General features: G+C 45.8%; 1 protein-coding gene across 4 annotated transcripts in view; it reads left to right on the plus strand.

The window, feature by feature from the left end:
* Positions 1-18009, plus strand: part of LOC136632689 (pleckstrin homology domain-containing family A member 7-like) — a 212777-nt gene that overhangs the window by 116408 nt on the left and 78360 nt on the right. For 2 of the 4 annotated variants that reach the window (XM_066607735.1, XM_066607739.1), the window contains exon 1: positions 15909-16198. The exons of 1 other annotated variant lie outside the window; for it this stretch is intronic. The gene's annotated coding sequence lies outside the window, so the exon portion shown is untranslated. Of the gene's footprint in view, positions 1-15907; positions 16199-18009 lie in introns of those variants that run through there. One more of the 4 variants, XM_066607738.1, reaches the window with a different exon arrangement.

The following is an 18009-nucleotide window of genomic DNA, read 5'->3' on the forward strand; positions in this document are numbered from 1 at the left end:
TTGGCCCACTGCTGACGGTACCCATGCTGCTTGCCTGTCATCCTTTCAGCGTGTATGGCCTGAGGAGGAGGAGGAGGATCCTGAAAGTGATCTTCCTAGTGAAGACAGCCATGTGTTGCGTACAGGTACCCTGGCACACATGGCTGACTTCATGTTAGGATGCCTTTCTCGTGACCCTCGCGTTGCACGCATTCTGGCCACTACGGATTACTGGGTGTACACACTGCTCGACTCACGGTATAAGGAGAACCTTTCCACTCTCATTCCCGAAGAGGAAAGGGGTTCGAGAGTGTTGCTATACCACAGGACCCTGGCGGACAAGCTGATGGTAAAATTCCCATCCGACAGCGCTAGTGGCAGAAGGCGCACTTCCGAGGGCCAGGTAGCAGGGGAGGTGCGGAGATCGAGCAGCATGTACAGCACAGGCAATACAACAGTCTTTAAGGCCCTGGACAGCTTTATGGCTCCCCAGCAAGACTGTGTCATCGCTCCCCAGTCAAGGCTGAGTCGGCGGGAGCACTGTAAAAGGATGGTGAGGGAGTACGTAGCCGATCGCACGACCGTCCTCCCTGACGCCTCTGCCACCTACAACTACTGGGTGTCGAAGCTGGACACGTGGCCTGAACTCGCGCTGTATGCCCTGGAGGTGCTTGCTTGTCCTGCGGCTAGCGTCCTGTCAGAGAGGGTGTTTAGTGCGGCTGGGGGAATCATCACAGATAAGCGTACCCGCCTGTCAACCGACATTGCCGACAGGCTTACACTCATCAAGATGAACAAAGCCTGGATTTCCCCAGACTTCTCTTCTCCACCAGCGGACAGCAGCGATACCTAAGCAATACGTAGGCTGCACCCGCGGATGGAAGCATCGTTCTCTCTCACCATCCAAAACGGGGACATTTCTGCTTCATCAATCTGTGTATAATATTCCTCCTCCTCCTCCTCCTGAAACCTCACGTAATGACGCCGAACGGGCAATTTTTCTTAGGGCCACAAGGCTCACTCATATAATTTTTCTTAAAAAATTTTATACGTTTCAATGCTCTTAAAAGCGTTGAAACTTTAACTTGAACCAATTTTTCGTTAAACTGGGCTGCCTCCAGGCCTAGTTACCACTTAAGCCACATTAACCAAAGCGATTAATGGGTTTCACCTGCCCTCTTGGTTGGCCATGGCCAATTTTTCTGATGTACATTAGTACTGTTGATACAGCAATTTTTGTGGGCCCTCGCCTACAGTGTAATCAAATGAATTTTTAGCCCACCTGCATTACAGCTGACGTTACATCCGCTGTGTTGGGCAATGCAATGGGATATTTTTATGTACCGCCGGTGGCTTCCTGGCACCCACCCATGCTGTGGGTCCACAGAGAATTATAAATGCATCTGTTTCCACTTCTAAAGAACCCCAGTCAGACTGGGGCATGCAGTGTGGGCCGAAGCCCACCTGCATTAAGCACAACATTACTACCTCAGCTGTGTTGGGCAATGCAATGGGATATTTTTATGTACCGCCGGTGGCTTCCTGGCACCCACCCATGCTGTGGGTCCACAGGGACTTCACAATAGGGAGTTGTACCTGCCTGTGTCTATGAATTAAAAACCGCGGTCTGACTGGGGCATGCAGACACCTTGACAGAATGAATAGTGTGTGGCACATAGGTTCCCCATTGCTATGCCCACGTGTGCAGCTCCTGATGGCGATGGCACAGGATTATATTTCTCATTGCTTCTGTACAGCATTGTGGGCTATCGCCCCGCCCCTTTTAAAGAGGGTCGCTGCCTAGCCGTGCCAACCCTCTGCAGTGTGTGCCTGCGGTTCCTCGTCATGGCAGACGCACTTATAAATAGACATGAGGGTGGTGTGGCATGAGGGCAGCTGAAGGCTGCGCAGGGACACTTTTGTGTGCGCTGTGGACACTGGGTCATGCGGGGGGGTTGGGCAGCATGTAACCCAGGAGAAGTGGCAGCGGAGTGTCATGCAGGCAGTGATTGTGCTTTGTTGGAGGTAGTGTGGTGCTTAGCTAAGGTATCCATTGCTAATTAGGGCTTTTCAGAAGTAAAAATTGTTGGGATGGGGGGGCCCACTCTTGCCGGTATTGTGGCTTAATAGTGGGACCTGTGAACTTGAGATGCAGCCCAACATGTAGCCCCTCGCCTGCCCTATCCATTGCTGTGTCGTTCCCATCACTTTCTTGAATTGCCCAGATTTTCACACATGAAAACCTTAGCGAGCATCGGCGAAATACAAAAATGCTCGGGTCGCCCATTGACTTCAATGGGGTTCGTTACTCGAAACGAACCCTCGAGCATCGCGATAATTTCGTCCCGAGTAACGAGCACCCGAGCATTTTGGTGCTCGCTCATCTCTATCATACTCTCTAAATTGTTCAAACTCCCACTATAATAAGGCCTCCTGCACACAGCGGATACTTGCTGCGGAATCCACGTTACTTCCTATGGAAATCCGTTGCTTCCTACACATGAGCGGAAATGAATTGCGATTTCCACTCGAGGAGGAAAAATCGCAGCATGCTCCATTTTCAAGCGGCTTCGCATGTACGGCTTCCATTGAAGTCAGTGGAAGTCATCCAACCCATAGCCCGTCCACAATGAACATTGTGGATAGGTCACAGATTCCATGACGGTGCGAGAAAAAAAAAGAAAGAAAAAACCCTCTGTAGTGCAAGCCACCGTGTCCATTTGCAGTATAGAAAAGACGTCGACAGAGCAGGTAAGTGCAGACGCTGCTACTTCCAGAATAGGATTCCGCATGTGGAACCCAGCTCTGCCGTGTGCAGGGGGCCTAAAGTGTTCTTTTTCTAGACTGATATCTCTTATTCTTACTTTTCCCTCATTCCCCGTCACCCTGAAAAATCAGATTCTAGAAAGTCTGTATACGTAGGTGTATGGGGCAAGTTTTCTAGTAGATTTACATATATCCGACCCGTTTCAAAACCTTGGACGATCACTAGGTGTATAGACCCCCATATACAATTTTTTGTTTCAGATATGTTTCTAAACTTGCTATTTCTCACTAAGACCTTTGCTGCTGTTTGTATGTTTTCTGCAGTGTTCTAAAGGCGGATTCAATATCAGTGTGACCTAATGAAGTATCAGACTTCAAAAAAACCCTGAGCAGCTTCTATATTGTAATCAAAACTAATTCCCTGTCATATGAAGATTGCCATGACCTTGCCATAAGTTAAAAAACAAATATGCACATATTTTCCCTATATGATACATACATGCATTGTGCTGCGTAAAAAAAACTCTTGAGCAATAACTGTTAAAGGGGTTGTCCCGCGGCAGCAAGTGGGTCTATACACTTCTGTATGGCCATATTAATGCACTTTGTAATGTACATTGTGCATTAATTATGAGCCATACAGAAGTTATCAAAAGTTATTCACTTACCTGTTCCGTTGCTGGCGTCCTCGTCTCCATGGTTGCCGTCTAATTTTCGCCGTCTAATGGCCAAATTAGACGCGCTTGCGCAGTCCGGGTCTTCTTATCTTCTCAATGGGGCTCCGTGTAGCTCCGTGTAGCTCCGCCCCGTCACGTGCCGATTCCAGCCAATCAGGAGGCTGGAATCGGCAATGGACCGCACAGAAGAGCTGCAGGCCACGGAGGGAGAAGATCCCGGCGGCCATCTTCAACCGGTAAGTAAGAAGTCACCGGAGCGCGGGGATTCAGGTAAGCGCTGTGCGGTGTTCTTTTTTAACCCCTGCATCGGGGTTGTCTCGCGCCGAACGGGGGGGGGGGGGTTGAAAAAAAAAAAAAACGTTTCGGCGCGGGACAACCCCTTTAAATACTGTATATCAATATTACCTGCAAGGGTACAAGTTGAGAAGGTTAGCTGATAGAACAGCTTGTTTATTTTATCAGTGTGTTAATAAGCAGTTTATAATATGAAGGAAAAATTGTCAGTGTGACACTACTCTAAAAGTGTGCAGTGGTGAACCCCTATGCACAGTGATGTCACATAGAAATGTTCTCCTTTAGCCCAAATGATGTAATCCCAGGCTCAGTTGATTTGACCACGCCACCTGTGCTAAAACCAAGGCTTAAAATATGGCCTGCAGGCCGCTACTACTGACAACTGCTCTGAATCATGCTGAAAAGAATGCTGGATTTTCACATGAAGGTTGCAGGGCATATTCTGGGGAGGGTCTTGGCTGTAATATTCTTGGGGAAGCATCATATTGCATTTCCACATGACTTCCTCACACTCATTCAACATTGTGACATTTAAACAAGCAATAAACAGGTATACTGGTGGAAGAAGGTCACATACTAATAATACTCAGCTTTCCTCCTCTCTAGCAGTGTCTTTGGACTATATCAATAAATGTACCAGAACTAGGTTTGCCAATCTTTTCCAGTCCATTTATGAGAAATGCTACAAATGAAACCGTAAACTTAATGTGAAACATCAGGTACCGTAGAACCACCAATAAACTTGGCCACACTAGATCTGTCCACTATTGTGAGGAAGACTCTCTATATTGCAGAAGTGCTTGTAGTTTGAATATTGCATTACTTGCTGTTTGGCACTTTAAAGATGGCCTTTGGTTTCAAGAACTAGAGTGGAGAGTTGGAGATAAATAACCTTTTTATATTAGAGCGGCATAGGAGTTTAGCAAGAGAGACAATTTGTGGGGGGTTTGCTTTGAAACTTAAAAGACAGTCCTTTTAATGGTCTTACTGTTAAAACTGCATTTGATCACCCATTTCTCCTGCACTGCATGAATAAAACCTTAATCTGGCCATACCCTATGCAGAATTTTATCCTGATGTGACAGGTGACGTATACTTGTGCTTTGAACATCATCAGAAGTAACTCCTGCTCCACCAGTTATTTGACCCCCAAAAAGTCATAGTCAATTGACAAAGCAGACTTGACATATAGGCTTCCTTAAGCTCAGCACTTCCAACAAATAAATTAAATGAACAAGTAGATGCCTACAGCTGCCCACATGGGCCCACATGTTTTGATCAAAAATGTGCTAAGAATCTTGTATTTATGTGGTTAGTATACACAACAGTTATGCGTTTTTATTCCAATATGAAATGTGTATGAGTGCTGAAGCATGTGTTTCTATTACCATATTTGTTGCAGCCATGGTTTATGTGCACCTACACATTTAATTTATGTGTTGTAGGTGCTGACTTTGTTTTATTTTGCATTTGTATTTGTGAAGGAGTGGCTGCCTCCGCTTTTGTCTTGTACTCCATCACCCCCATCTTTCCCAGGCCCATTAATTAGACTATATAGCCTGGTATCCTACTTGTCCTGAATTTATTTGTAGGCTTAGAGTTCTTATACAGGGGAGAACTGTCAGGCACATAAGCACCCGACAGCTGTTCCAGCGATTATTGCTCCTGTGCTTTTACAAAGGAGCAATGAACACCCACTGAATGGAAATGGAGAGTGCTGGATATCTTTTCTGGCCACCCACCTCCACTCAGAGTAAACAGGCAGTCATTCATAGATAAATGACAGCCTGTTTAAAAAGGCCAACAGTAGCTTAGTTTTTAGATGAGCTGGAAACTAAATGACTCAGACAAGTGAGCAACTCTCACTCACTTGCCCTATTAGGTCTTGTGTTTACACGTGTTGCCTGTAGTTGCTCTTTTGAGTAATTACATGGACTGTCAGCTCATGTAAAAGTTACCTTAGGAGCAAAGAGAGGAGTTGGTTAGTCTTAGGACATGTCCAAAAGCAATTGTTGCCTGGACATGGCAGGTGGGCCCGCATATTTTGATCAAAATATGTGCTAAGAGCCTTGCATTTTTATGTGATTAACATATACAGCATAACAATTATTCATTTTTATTCAGATACAGGTTTGACAACTATCCTACTGGCTATACCCCTTCTTGAGTCACTCAGACAAATCAGTTTGTACAAAAGCAGTAGGAGAGGAAAAGCTCAAAGGCTTACTGAATATATATAACTCAAAAACAACATACAACTAAATGAAAAAGTGAAGGGGGAAACTCAGAATAGAGAAACAGCTGGTTTCACTAAATCAGTGGGTAAGTGCTGTATCCCCCAATGAACATCCTAGAAAAGGATTTTATGGTAGAAAAAAATCCTGTTTTCTCGGCTGTGTCATTGGGGGGACACAGTGAAGACCTTGAAATATTCAAAAGCAGTTCCTAGGGGTGGGCCAAAAAATTCTTATGCAAAAGAATACACCCCATAAAACTTGGTGAACATTTGAAGCAAAAACTGGGTCACAGAAAATTTGGAGAGCAGAAGTATTATGGGACACCGCCCAAGAGGCACCCACTGCATATGAAGTGAGCTCTTACTCTAATCGTGATCGCCGACTTGATCCAGCGGGCAATGGTGGACCTGGAGGCTCTAAACAGAATAAGGGCAGAATAATGTCTTTGTTGAGGTGGAAGGATGAGACCACCTAGGAAAGAAAAGATGGGACAAGGTGGAGGACCACCTTGTCCTGATGAAACACCAGAAAACGAGGTCTGCATGATAACGTGGCAAGCTCAGAGACACAGGAGATTGAAGTGATGGCTACCAGGAAGGTAAACTTCCAAGATAGCAGATGGATGGAAATGTCACTCATTGGCTTGGAGTAATACAATTGTAATGCATCTAAGACCAAATTGCAGTCCCAATGTGCTGCTGGGAGATAATAAGTAGAGGCAGCATATGCTACTCCCTGAAGAAAAGTATGCACCATGGATTTGGAAGTCAGGTGACATTAGAAAATGACTGATAGCGCAGAGACTTGACCCTTTAAGGAGCTAGGGCTCAAGCCCATATCCATGCCTGATTGGCGGAAGGAGAGGATTCTGGGAACAGAAAAATGCTTGGGTTGAAGATGATGTTGCTCACCTCATCTGAAGGACTTCCCGCCCTATGGTAGATGTGAGAGGAAGGAGGTGTCCTGGCCCTGAACATAGTCCAGACAGCAAGGTCTGAAAATGCCTACACTTTCAAGACTGTGGATTTAAAGGAGATGTCTCGAGGAAGCAGTTAATTTTTTTTTTTGCCCAGTCCCCCCCATTAAACACACATTACTAAGCCCCCCTGTAAATGACATTTCTAGCTGGTTCGTACTTACCGTTCCAGCGTTTCAGCAAGTTATAAAAGTTTCCTCAAGATGGCCGCCGGCTCTTTCCCCGTCGCTCGCTGCAGCCCGACGTGCGCGCTCCCGAGACGCCGCCAGCTGTGTCTCCATGGCAACCGGACGCATCGCAGCCGCCGACCAGACGCCCCGCAGCCGCCGACCAGACAGCAGGTAACCGGCGCTAGCCCCCGGCTCCCCAGCGCTAGCTCCCCCGGCGCAGCGACAGCCCCCCCCATCGCAGCGACAGCCCCCCCGGCCTAGCGCTAGCCCCCCCGGCCTAGCGCTAGCTCCCCCGGCCTAGCGACAGCCCCCCCGGCCTAGCGCTAGCCCCCCCGGCCTAGCGCTAGCTCCCCCGGCCTAGCGCTAGCTCCCCCGGCCTAGCGACAGCTCCCCCGGCCCAGCGACAGCCCCCCCGGCCTAGCGCTAGCTCCCCCGGCCTAGCGCTAGCTCCCCCGGCCTAGCGCTAGCTCCCCCGGCCTAGCGACAGCCCCCCCGGCCTAGCGACAGCCCCCCCGGCGCAGCGACAGCCCCCCCGGCCTAGCGACAGCCCCCCCCATCGCAGCGACAGCCCCCCCCCCGGCCTAGCGCTAGCTCCCCCGGCGCAGCGGCAGCCCCCCCCCGGCGCAGCCCGGCGCAGCGGCAGCCCCCCCCCGACCCATCACTTACCTGGGAGGCTTCTCGGGGCTGCTGGGCTGGGCTGGTCTTCTCCGCTGGGCAGCTCCAGTTTCTGCACCTTCCTCTAACAGAGGATGGTGCAGAATGGCCGCTTCAGCGCGCTCCCGAGCAGTGACAGCTCGTCTGCGCATGCGCAGAAGAGCTGTAGCGGGGAGCACACTGAAGCGGCTCGTGCTGAATGGAGAAGACCGGACTGCGCAAGCGCGTCTAAAAAAGCAAGCTGCCGGCGAATTTAGACGGAACCATGGAGACGAGGACGCCAGCAACGGAGCAGGTAAGTGGAATAACTTCTGTATGGCTCATATTTAATGCACGATGTATATTACAAAGTGCATTAATATGGCCATACGGAAGTGTATAACCCCACTTGGTTTCGCGAGACCACCCCTTTAACAGCCACTCCATCAAATGTAACGTATGAAAATGCCAGAACATGCTAGCGTACCAAGGACAGGGTGGCCAGTCCAGTACTATGAAGATGATTGGGATGCTCTTAATCTTGGTTTTGTTAAGGATCTCTGGGATCAGCAGCATCAGTGGAAAGGTGTACAGGTAAGAGAACTGGTTCTATGGGATCGGTATGGTGTGCACTGCAAATGCTTGAGGATCACCAGTCTGTGACATAAAGCGCAGAAGCCCAGTTGAGCCTGGATGCCAGAAAATTCATGCCTGGCATGACCTATTTAGCATATATGTCTGCGAAGACTTCCTCGTATAGTGCTCATTCCCTTGGCTCTATGGTTTCCATGTTGAGGAAATCAGCTATCCAATTTTCCACTCCTAGAATGTGAATAGCTGAGATGGTAGGCACCTGTGTCTCTGCCCAGCAGAGAATTTCGGCAGCCTCACTCATCACCATTGAACTTTTTGTGCTGCCATGGTGATTTATGTGCATGATGCCTTTTGCGTCATCCATTTGAAGACAGTTGGGATGACTGGCCAGAATCTGAGACCAATGGGTTAGAGACAGGTGGATGGCTCTGAATGCATTAATGTGGAGGGACAATTCTGAGGTGATCCACTGTCCTTTCACTGTCTGGCTGCACAGGATTCCAACCCAGCCTAAGAGACTGACATCCATGGTTATCATTTTCTAGCAAAGGGTGGGGGGGGGGGTAAGGACCTGCCCTGAGAGAGGCTGGGCAACATCAGCCACCAAAAAAGGGAATGATAGACTGATTAAGGTAGGTTTAAGGGTTAATTGACAGACTTTCACGTTCTGTTCCAGCTACAGTGGATGGCTAATTGTAGTGGGTGAGTGTAGAATTGTGCCTACAGGACTGCCTCGAGCACAGCTACCATGAGCCCCAGCACCCACATGCCCTTGCAGATGGAGACAGGAGTTTTTGACTGCAGAAAGTGGATGCGTTGTTAAAGTACGAGCTTGTCTCTCAGAGGTTGTACCTTTCATGAACCATGTCAAAGAATATATAACAAGAATAAACAAACGCTCACTCTTTTTCCTGCGTACACTTGATCCTTGTGGCTCGGCTATGTATCCATCCTAGGCAGTTCGTGTAGTGCTTCACAATATCCAAGAGAAATTTTAGTAAAATGAAAGTCCGCCTTCATAGGTATGGAAAAAATCTTTAGCCTTTATTAATAATCAGTATCAAAGCATAATAAAAACTTGGAACGTGTTTCAGTCAGCGTCCGACCTTGTTCACCCTAGGGAAGCTGGCTGAAACGTGTTCCATGTCAAAGAATAGACCAAGAAAGGTGAGCTTATGTGATGGGGCCAAGTTGGACTTTGGATGGTTGATGATCCACCCGAAATGCCAGAGAGTGTCTAGCGCTATGATGAGGCTATCCTCATTGGCCCTGAGGGATGGAGCTTTGATCATTATTTCATCCAGATAAAGGATCCCCACGATCCCTCCGGGAATGAAGGCACGCCACCACAACTGATAGAACCTTTGTGAACACTTAGGGAGCTGTTGCTAGGCATAATGTGAAGTTAGTTGTCTCCGATGTTTATCGATGATAGACATTCGCCTTGCTTCATAGAAGGACTCACCAATCTGTTGGATTCCATACGAAAACTACGTACTTTGAGATAGCAATTCAGTTACTTCAGATTTTGTATGATCCGTCCTTTTTGGACTTAAACAGGGTTAAGTAGAAACTGTTAAAACATTTGTGAGGAGGAATAGAGACAATGACACCTTGGTTGAGTAAATTTTGAATGCCTCAAAGATACTGCAAAAGTCTGCCTGGATCAAACGGGGGAGAAGAGGCAAAAAAAAATGTGCTCTGGGAAACAGAATGAAAATCTATAGCGTACCCTGAAGAGATAACCCAGTACACAGAGGAATCGTGGATGTGAGCGAACCACATATCCCTGAATAGTAGGAGACTTCCTTCCCCACCTGGATGACTAGGGTGGGGATCGACCTTCATGCCGAAAAGGACTTTGCCAAGGATGGTTTGGTTGCTTGCGGCCTGGGGCACAAGGAAAGCTGCGGTTTGAAGAATGGGTGTTTTTTTACAATACTATGGGGACTGATGTGACTCCAAAGGTCTTTGTCTGATGCAATAAAAGGAAACTTAGGACTCTTCTTCTTGGCACTGTACTGATGAGTGGACTTGTATTGTGAAAGATGAGAATATTTTCCTCCGGTCACCTCATAAAAGTTAGAGCTTCTCTGTGCCACCTTGCCTTTGGGAGGTAGGTAAGCAGCATGGAAGTTAGTGACAACCCTGATGTCCCTCCTTAATATTGTACTAGGGGTATTTTGTCACCCTGTGAAAATTCCAAGGACTCCAGTATCTGGAAGACCTGTAGCAGAAAGGTCCGCCTCCTATCGACACTAAACTAAAACTAATTCAGCTGAGTGACTACAGGAGGGGTATAGCTAGTAGGAGGATTCAACTCTTCCTTTGATCAGTATCCATTTCCTAGTGCCAGGAGCTATACCCAAGGTCTTCGCTGTGTCCTCCAAAGGCACAGCCAAGAAATGTAAGTGGTCTTTGATTTTTGGATAAATTGTCCAGAAACAAAGAAAAATTTAGGTTTGCAGCCCTGTTCAGATAGTAAATGTGTAAAAGTGCTGAAGCATGTTTCTCTGTTACTGTATTGAATGTGCAGTCCAGTTTTGAACACCAAATTATAAAAAAAGAGATGGACAGAGTTCAAAGAAACTGAATTCATATGAAGTGTGGAAGACTTAAGGCCCATTTACACCAGCCGATGATCGCTAAAAAAATTGTTTTAGCGATCATCAGCGAGTCTAAACACGCGCCCATCGTGCGCTTTTTGGGCACTGCTAGCTGATCATTAAATTCAGGCCAACCTAAAAATCGTCCTTCAGCCTTATCAGCAGTTCTTCATGGGTAGTGCTGATAGCATTGTTTCCCCGTTGAGAACAAAGAATCTCAGCACAGATGATAGCTAAGGCTTCATTTGCACACCTAATTGCTATTAAGTAGCTGAGTAGCTACTTAATAGTTGATGCAAAATGATCGCTCTAAGCTGTCACTCAAACTATCGTTTGAGCGATCTTTTAGCGATCATCGGCTGGTGTAAATGGGCCTTTAGAAGAAATAGCAAATCTTTTTACATGTAAATCGTCCCCACAAACAACACGTTAACTTATTTTTTTGCAGACCCGAATGAAAACACGGGTGAGTGCTTGCAGTTAAAAGCAATTGGATTTCACTTAAAAATTCAAAAGCATTTTTTTATCACCTGAACAGTAAGATTATTGAGCATGATCCCACTGGTTTTGATAATGGTTGAATGATTGGATAGATTTAGGAAAGGGTTCTTTGTAAAAACACAAAAATAGGGTTGTTGGTGTTGAAAAGAGTTACCTGGGGGAAACCAGCTCAGCCTGCAGTACCAGCATAAAATAAGAGACACTCACCTACCCTGCTCCCTTTCCACCGGCACACGGTTCCCACTGGTCTGCAATAGTGTTACTCATCATGATTAGCCGGGCAATAAAATCTGGCCACTTTTTTTGCTAGATTGGATCATCCTGCCAAAATATTTGTGCTCTGCTTTGAGCAGAAAGGACAGGTGTGCTGGCTTAGCACTGTTGCCCTGCAGTCCTGGAGTTCTAGGTTTAAATCTGAACTTGATGGGAATTTTGATCCTGGGACCCCACCACTGCAAGGCAGCAGTGCTATCCACTGGACAGCTACTACCATCACTATTGTTCAAGGAGGCCAAATTAGAAAACCATATTTTTAATACTATTTATACGATTATTATTTTTAAATTGGGTCAGTCGTTCCCAAACTGATTATCTCAAACATTATAATCGCTCAACACTAGTTTTCATTTCCGAGTGCAGGGAACCAGGGATCTATTTGATTGCTAGTCAGGATCTAAGAGTTTTTTTGCACTCTATGGCAAACTGGTCTACTTGTATGCCATTCAAAGGTGTTTTTTTGCCATCCCCTGGATCAACTGTGGCTTATTAACACAAAGGTAAAGTCCCCTGGTGCAAGCACCGAGTCATGACGGACTCCTCTGGTCAGGTCACACTGTGATGTTTTCTTGGCAGACTGTTTTCGCTGGATGGTTTGCCATTGCCTTCCCCAGTCATCTTTTAACCCCCCAGCAAGCTGGATACTCATTTTACAGACCTCGGAAGGATCAAAGGCTGAGTCAGCTTTGAGCCGGCTATCAGAACCACGCAAGGATTGAACCCACAACCTTCAGGTCGTGAGCAAGAGCTTAGGACTGCATTTCTGCTGCCTTAACACTCTTCGCCACATAAGGCACAAAAGAGTTAACTAAATGGACATAGGCCTTTTTTTCCACTGGCTCTCAGTGTGGGCCATAAATTGGATTGCGAAGGATTTTCAATGTTCTAGTTAGAAACTGTTGTTGACAAACAAAACAACAGTCTCTTTATGTGCAAGTCCAGGATTAGTTCTCCCTGTTCTGCTACTATCTGTTTTTTATCCTGGATGTTTTCTGGACTTTTGTCTGTGCAGCTGTGTTCCCCCGCAGGCTATTTTATCCACAACACTATATCTTCCTAATGATTTTCACAGTCGGAAAACCTTTAAATAAATAAGTAGATGTATGATGCGGACGGATAAGAATATGAAACATATGTTGGATATTTTCATATCCATAATGCAGCAGCCCCTTCCCCGCAGCTCCAGATCTCATTACATTTCAACCACACCTTGCTTTTGGCTACAGAATGAAAGGTCAGTCTTGTCTTCACACATAGAGACAGAAGTACTGGACACCAGTGTGTGCTCTATAACTGCACAATGCATACTGTGCCAAAACTGAAAGTTCCTATAAATCTCACATGGAGAGTAACTTAAGGGAGATGTTCTTTTCGAGTAATGGGTTCTAAAGATGACCGCACATTGGAGGATCCTGCTGCAAGTTTCCAAGTAGCAGGATTAGACCAAGTTCACACAGGGCAACAGGCCCTCAAAAATGCAGTGTTTGTGTCCAATGAAAGCATGGAAAGGCAATTATTAAATGTAGATGAATTCACATGTAAAACCTGTAAAGTGATATGTAAAAACCTGGCCTAACATAAACTCAATCTGGCGGAAACTGCAAATTTCTGTTAGGAAAACAAACAGGGCACATGCGTATGAAATCGAAGCACATGTGCAATGTATTGCGTATGGACAGCGCTTCATACGCTGCCTATACAAATGTACAGGGCTCACGCTGCGTGGTACACAGAGAAATAGAGCGTGCTGGGATCTATTTATCATGCGTATCGATACACAGTGTCTACACGAACATGTGCATGGATCAATGAATGTCCATTTTACTGTACATTTTCCATGCTCATTTGCATGCGGCAAGCAAAGACGTACCAATTAAAATGGGTAATTAGTCTAATGAGTTCTAGATGTGTTGTTTTTCTTGTGCAATTATGCAGTCAGGCTGGATTCAGATGAACGTATATCGGCTGGGTTTTCACGTCCAGCCGATATACGTCGTGTATCTCTGCAGGGGGAGGAGCCTAAAAGAGCCAGGAGCAGTGCTCTGAGCTCCCGCCCCCTCTCTGTCTCCTCTCCGCCCCTCTGCACTATTTGCAATGGGAAGAGGCGGGGCAGGGGCGGGGCTAATTCATGGCACTTAGACCCACCCCATCCAGCCTCCTTTCATTGCAAATAGTGCAGAGGGGTGGAGAGGAGGCAGAGAGGGGTCCGGAGCTCAGTTCCTGCTCCTGGCTCTGCCATCATCCGCTCCCTGCAGATGAGGACACCGTATATCGGCTCGGCGTGAAAACCGAGCCGATATACGGTCGTCTGAATCCACCCTGATTCACGCATCTCCTAGCATGTCTTTTGTGCACTTTGTGCCTTCTCATTGACTTCTACTAGAGGTTTGGTGCACAAATGCGCAGGAAAATAGAGCATGCTACGTTTTTTCATGCAACCGAAATGAACAGGAAAAATACCTGCATATGAACAGACCCAAACTATGATTGCGCAAATACGCCCAAGTTGGGCCTTCATGTTGATACAGCATCACCCTAAAGTCAGGGAGGAGTTAACTCAGTATTTCACCATGGGAAAAATATCACAAGCAGCCATGCAACAACTGAATCAAATCCTTCATTGCTATCACTTATTACAGCCATGTAAATAATCCCCATACCTCACAACTACAATTAATTAATATGACTTGCATCCTGTATTTTTCCCAAATTTCCCCTCTGCAGGACCATTTCTAAGAGCTCCTTCACACAACAGTATTGTCACCGCGTATTCTGCACATGTAATACGATGTACCAGTCTGCCATAAGCTTCCATGCTGCTGATCACACATATTGCACGAAATACGCATGCAATAAAGATCGCAGCATGTTCTATCTTGCCGCGTATTATGTGCACATACACTCCAAGATAGTGCATGGCAATCAGCAGTTCGCAGCAAAGCAAGTATGAAATGTCATTGCATACTTGCTGTGTGTCGTGTGACCGTCACATGCAAGCGGCATGCAACTAATTACATTCGTGTGCATTTAGCCTACTTCTCAGTCTTCTCTGAGATGGTGGGTGAAGACTGCTGTTATGATTGCTCCTATAAACAGTGGGATATCGTCTTCTCCATCTCTCTGTAGCACACCTTCATAAATAACAGCATCATGGAGGGCATTAGTAGTAGTATTACTGAGCAGTGTAGATGTGATTCCAGTAGTTGTGAGACATTAAATCATTTTCTAAAAGCTGCAACAACTTCTCTATGTGAGTTCATATGCTTCTGTCTATCTCCAGCAACTTCCTCCTCCTCCCTCTGTAGATTTCTGTGGACATCATGAGACACCAGCAAGCAAAGACCCCCCCTTGCTGTAATTCATCATGGTGTCTCAGTTACTAGAGACAGACTTCACATGACAACAGGCAATGGACAGCAAATTGGGTGGAAGTGAGACCCCTAGTGGCCAGCACTGTGGAGGGATTTCTTAGCACTAAAAACTAATTTTAGGTGATTCACACTTTTACAAATTATCATATTGACTATCACATAGTCACATGTTTGTGTAGTGCCTATTTAACTTTACAACTATGGAAAATAGTTGTGAATGATGTTTAGACCTCTTTCACACGGTAATATTTTGGTCTGTATTTTGTACTAGTCTTTGTGAACCAAAACCAGAAGTGTGTACAAAAAAAACAGAAGAAATGCAAATCTTTCCCTTGTACTTTTACTCTGTGGGTTCCACTCCTGTTTTTGCCCTTACAAATACTAATGCAGAGTACTGCTATACATAAGGGGCTTTATGGTCAAATCTCCCATTACGGCTCATCCTGCTATACAATGGATGAATGGAAAAGTGTGAGCGCAGACTTTTGGCTTTCGTTCCTAACCATAGCTGATGAAGATAAAGGCAGAGACGCAGGTTATAGGAGTGAGGTAACTAACGAAACCCTCCAGAGATATCCTGCAAACGTAAAGTCTGAGAGTTTCCGCAGTTACCAGGAATGCAAAACCACAAGATGCAAATAACTAGATATATTCTTATATTTTGGCATTTTTTGTTGTCTCCTGAGACACGTCTGGAATCAACAGGCGAGTGTGGGAGTGGACAGCCTGCAACCTAATCCTGCCTTTTGGAATCTGGGAGTTGCTAGAGGTTGGGCCTTCAATTGTTCTAGGGAGACCCTGCCTCTAGCCCTGTGCAAGGGAGAGGCATGAGGGGGGAGGTGTGCAGACAGACCCAGAGAGAGGGAGAAGGGAACAAGGACTGAGGTAGTTTGGAAGTGAATGAGAGGAAGGAGAAGAGGAGGAGAGGAAGTACATAAGGGAATAAGGCAGATCAAAAGGCAGGCGAAGAAAGTAAACAGCATGGTAGGGGAGGAAGGCAAACACTAAGAACAGCAACACACTGACCACTGGCAACTTAAGCAAGGCTGATGTCTGTGGTCCTAATGGAAGCTCATCTGATTCAGTAGAAGACCAGCTGGCAGCACTGCACTTCCCAGGTAAGAGTGAAGCAACATATCTACTATATCTAAAAGTTCACTGCCAGCCTGAAGTTTAGGGGCACCACCTGCCTGCACATGTGAGCCACTTTAGAGTATTACAAAGTATAACATTGCCACTTTTCCTGAACATCTTCTTGTAGTTTATGCTACATTGCACTTGCTGCACTTGTATCAGTCATCGTTTACTTACATTTGTAAATATGTTTACATTTCAGATACATTGTATTGGTAACCCTGACCCTGGAGGGATTACCTTGCATGTATGAATTCAGGTGTATGGCTGTCTCCTTACTACAGTGATAACAATGCTTTTGCACAATGGCTATAATAAAGGAGGCAGTAATAGGGAAAGTGACGTTCAATTTTTGACTTTTTAAAGAAATGCTATAAATGTATATAAAATAGTAGTAGTTCATTGGAAACTTTTTTGTTAAAGCAAGTTTGTGCTGGCATCCAGAGAGTGTATTGTAGTTCATCTAAACTTCACTGAGTGTTTAAATAACATTGATTTCAGGGTACTTTGATAAACTTGGATAACCCTGTAGGGATTACACTGTGCGTGTCTGGATTCAGCTGCCATAGTTTTTATGTGTACCAGTCACAATCCCCTGTTAGACTCAGCAGACAGTCAGGCGCACATCTGCGACGTATGGCACCAGTCGTGGGCAAAGCCCTCCCTTCACTCGATATAGCAATAGAGTTTGTAAACAAGATATCAGACTCGCCAGCGCACACGTGCATCGCGACTGACCTTTGCAAGCTATAGGGGATCTTCAGGTGTAGCTTATTTTTTTTGCAGATTTTGTTGTGGATCTGCAGCACATTTCACCTTTTTAATTGAATTTAAATTTTTAAAGGGATGAAATCTGCTGCAGATCAGCACCAAAATCAGCTACATGTGAACACACCCTTACTATTCACTAACTTTCTGGAAAGCCCTTGGTTGGATCTTTGTTGTGCTTCTGTTCAGGATGTAGCACGCAAAGAGTTAAGAAAATGGACTGACTGTCAGATTAATAAAGGTGGTGTGGACGGGAGTACAGTGCATGCTTTGTTCCTTCCACGGCCCTTAACACACCTGCTAGCCTCTTTCCTACAACTGAGCAGAGATGAATTTGCAGTTGGCTCTTCCCAATGCTTTGGAGCAGCCTTGTCACTGGGGACAATTTGGCTCTATGTAGAAACTCATCGATGTAGGAGATGTCTATGAACAAATATTACACCTGAAGCAACAGATCTGTTGTGCATGAACCCCGCTATCATCTACACATGGAATTTTACTATTGAATCATTCAATAATGTGTTTTGTCTCAAACACTCCTCCCAATGGCTTTCTGGAAGCTAAGATTCAAAAATGTCTTAAGGCTCATTCAAACTGGCGCATGCAACTTCGGTCGGTTACAAAAATTTTATAGTGTGTCGCATGCATTTTTTTAAAAAGTCTCTGTTACATCCGTATGTCATCTGTTTTTCACGTGCCCAAAAAAACTGCAAGAAGGCCCAGTTGATGTAAATAATAAAAATAAATCTTGTTTTTTGTATAGCGCCAACTTATTCCGCAGCGCTTTCAGGTAATTTATTCATTACCCCGCACCAAGCTGGGTACCCATTTTACCAACCTCGGAAGGATGGAAGGGTGAGTCAACATATAACGCCCAGCCGATATACGGTGTCTCTCTCTGCAGAGGGAGGAGGCTGGAAGAGCTTAGAGCAGTGCTCTGAGCTCCCTCCCCCTCTCTGCCTCCTCTCCACCCCTCTGCACTATTTGCAATTAAAGGAGGCAGGGTGGGGGCGGGGCTAAATTCTGA

Source organism: Eleutherodactylus coqui, chromosome 6 (assembly GCF_035609145.1).
Source record: "Eleutherodactylus coqui strain aEleCoq1 chromosome 6, aEleCoq1.hap1, whole genome shotgun sequence".
Classification (NCBI taxonomy): Eukaryota; Metazoa; Chordata; class Amphibia; order Anura; family Eleutherodactylidae; genus Eleutherodactylus; species Eleutherodactylus coqui.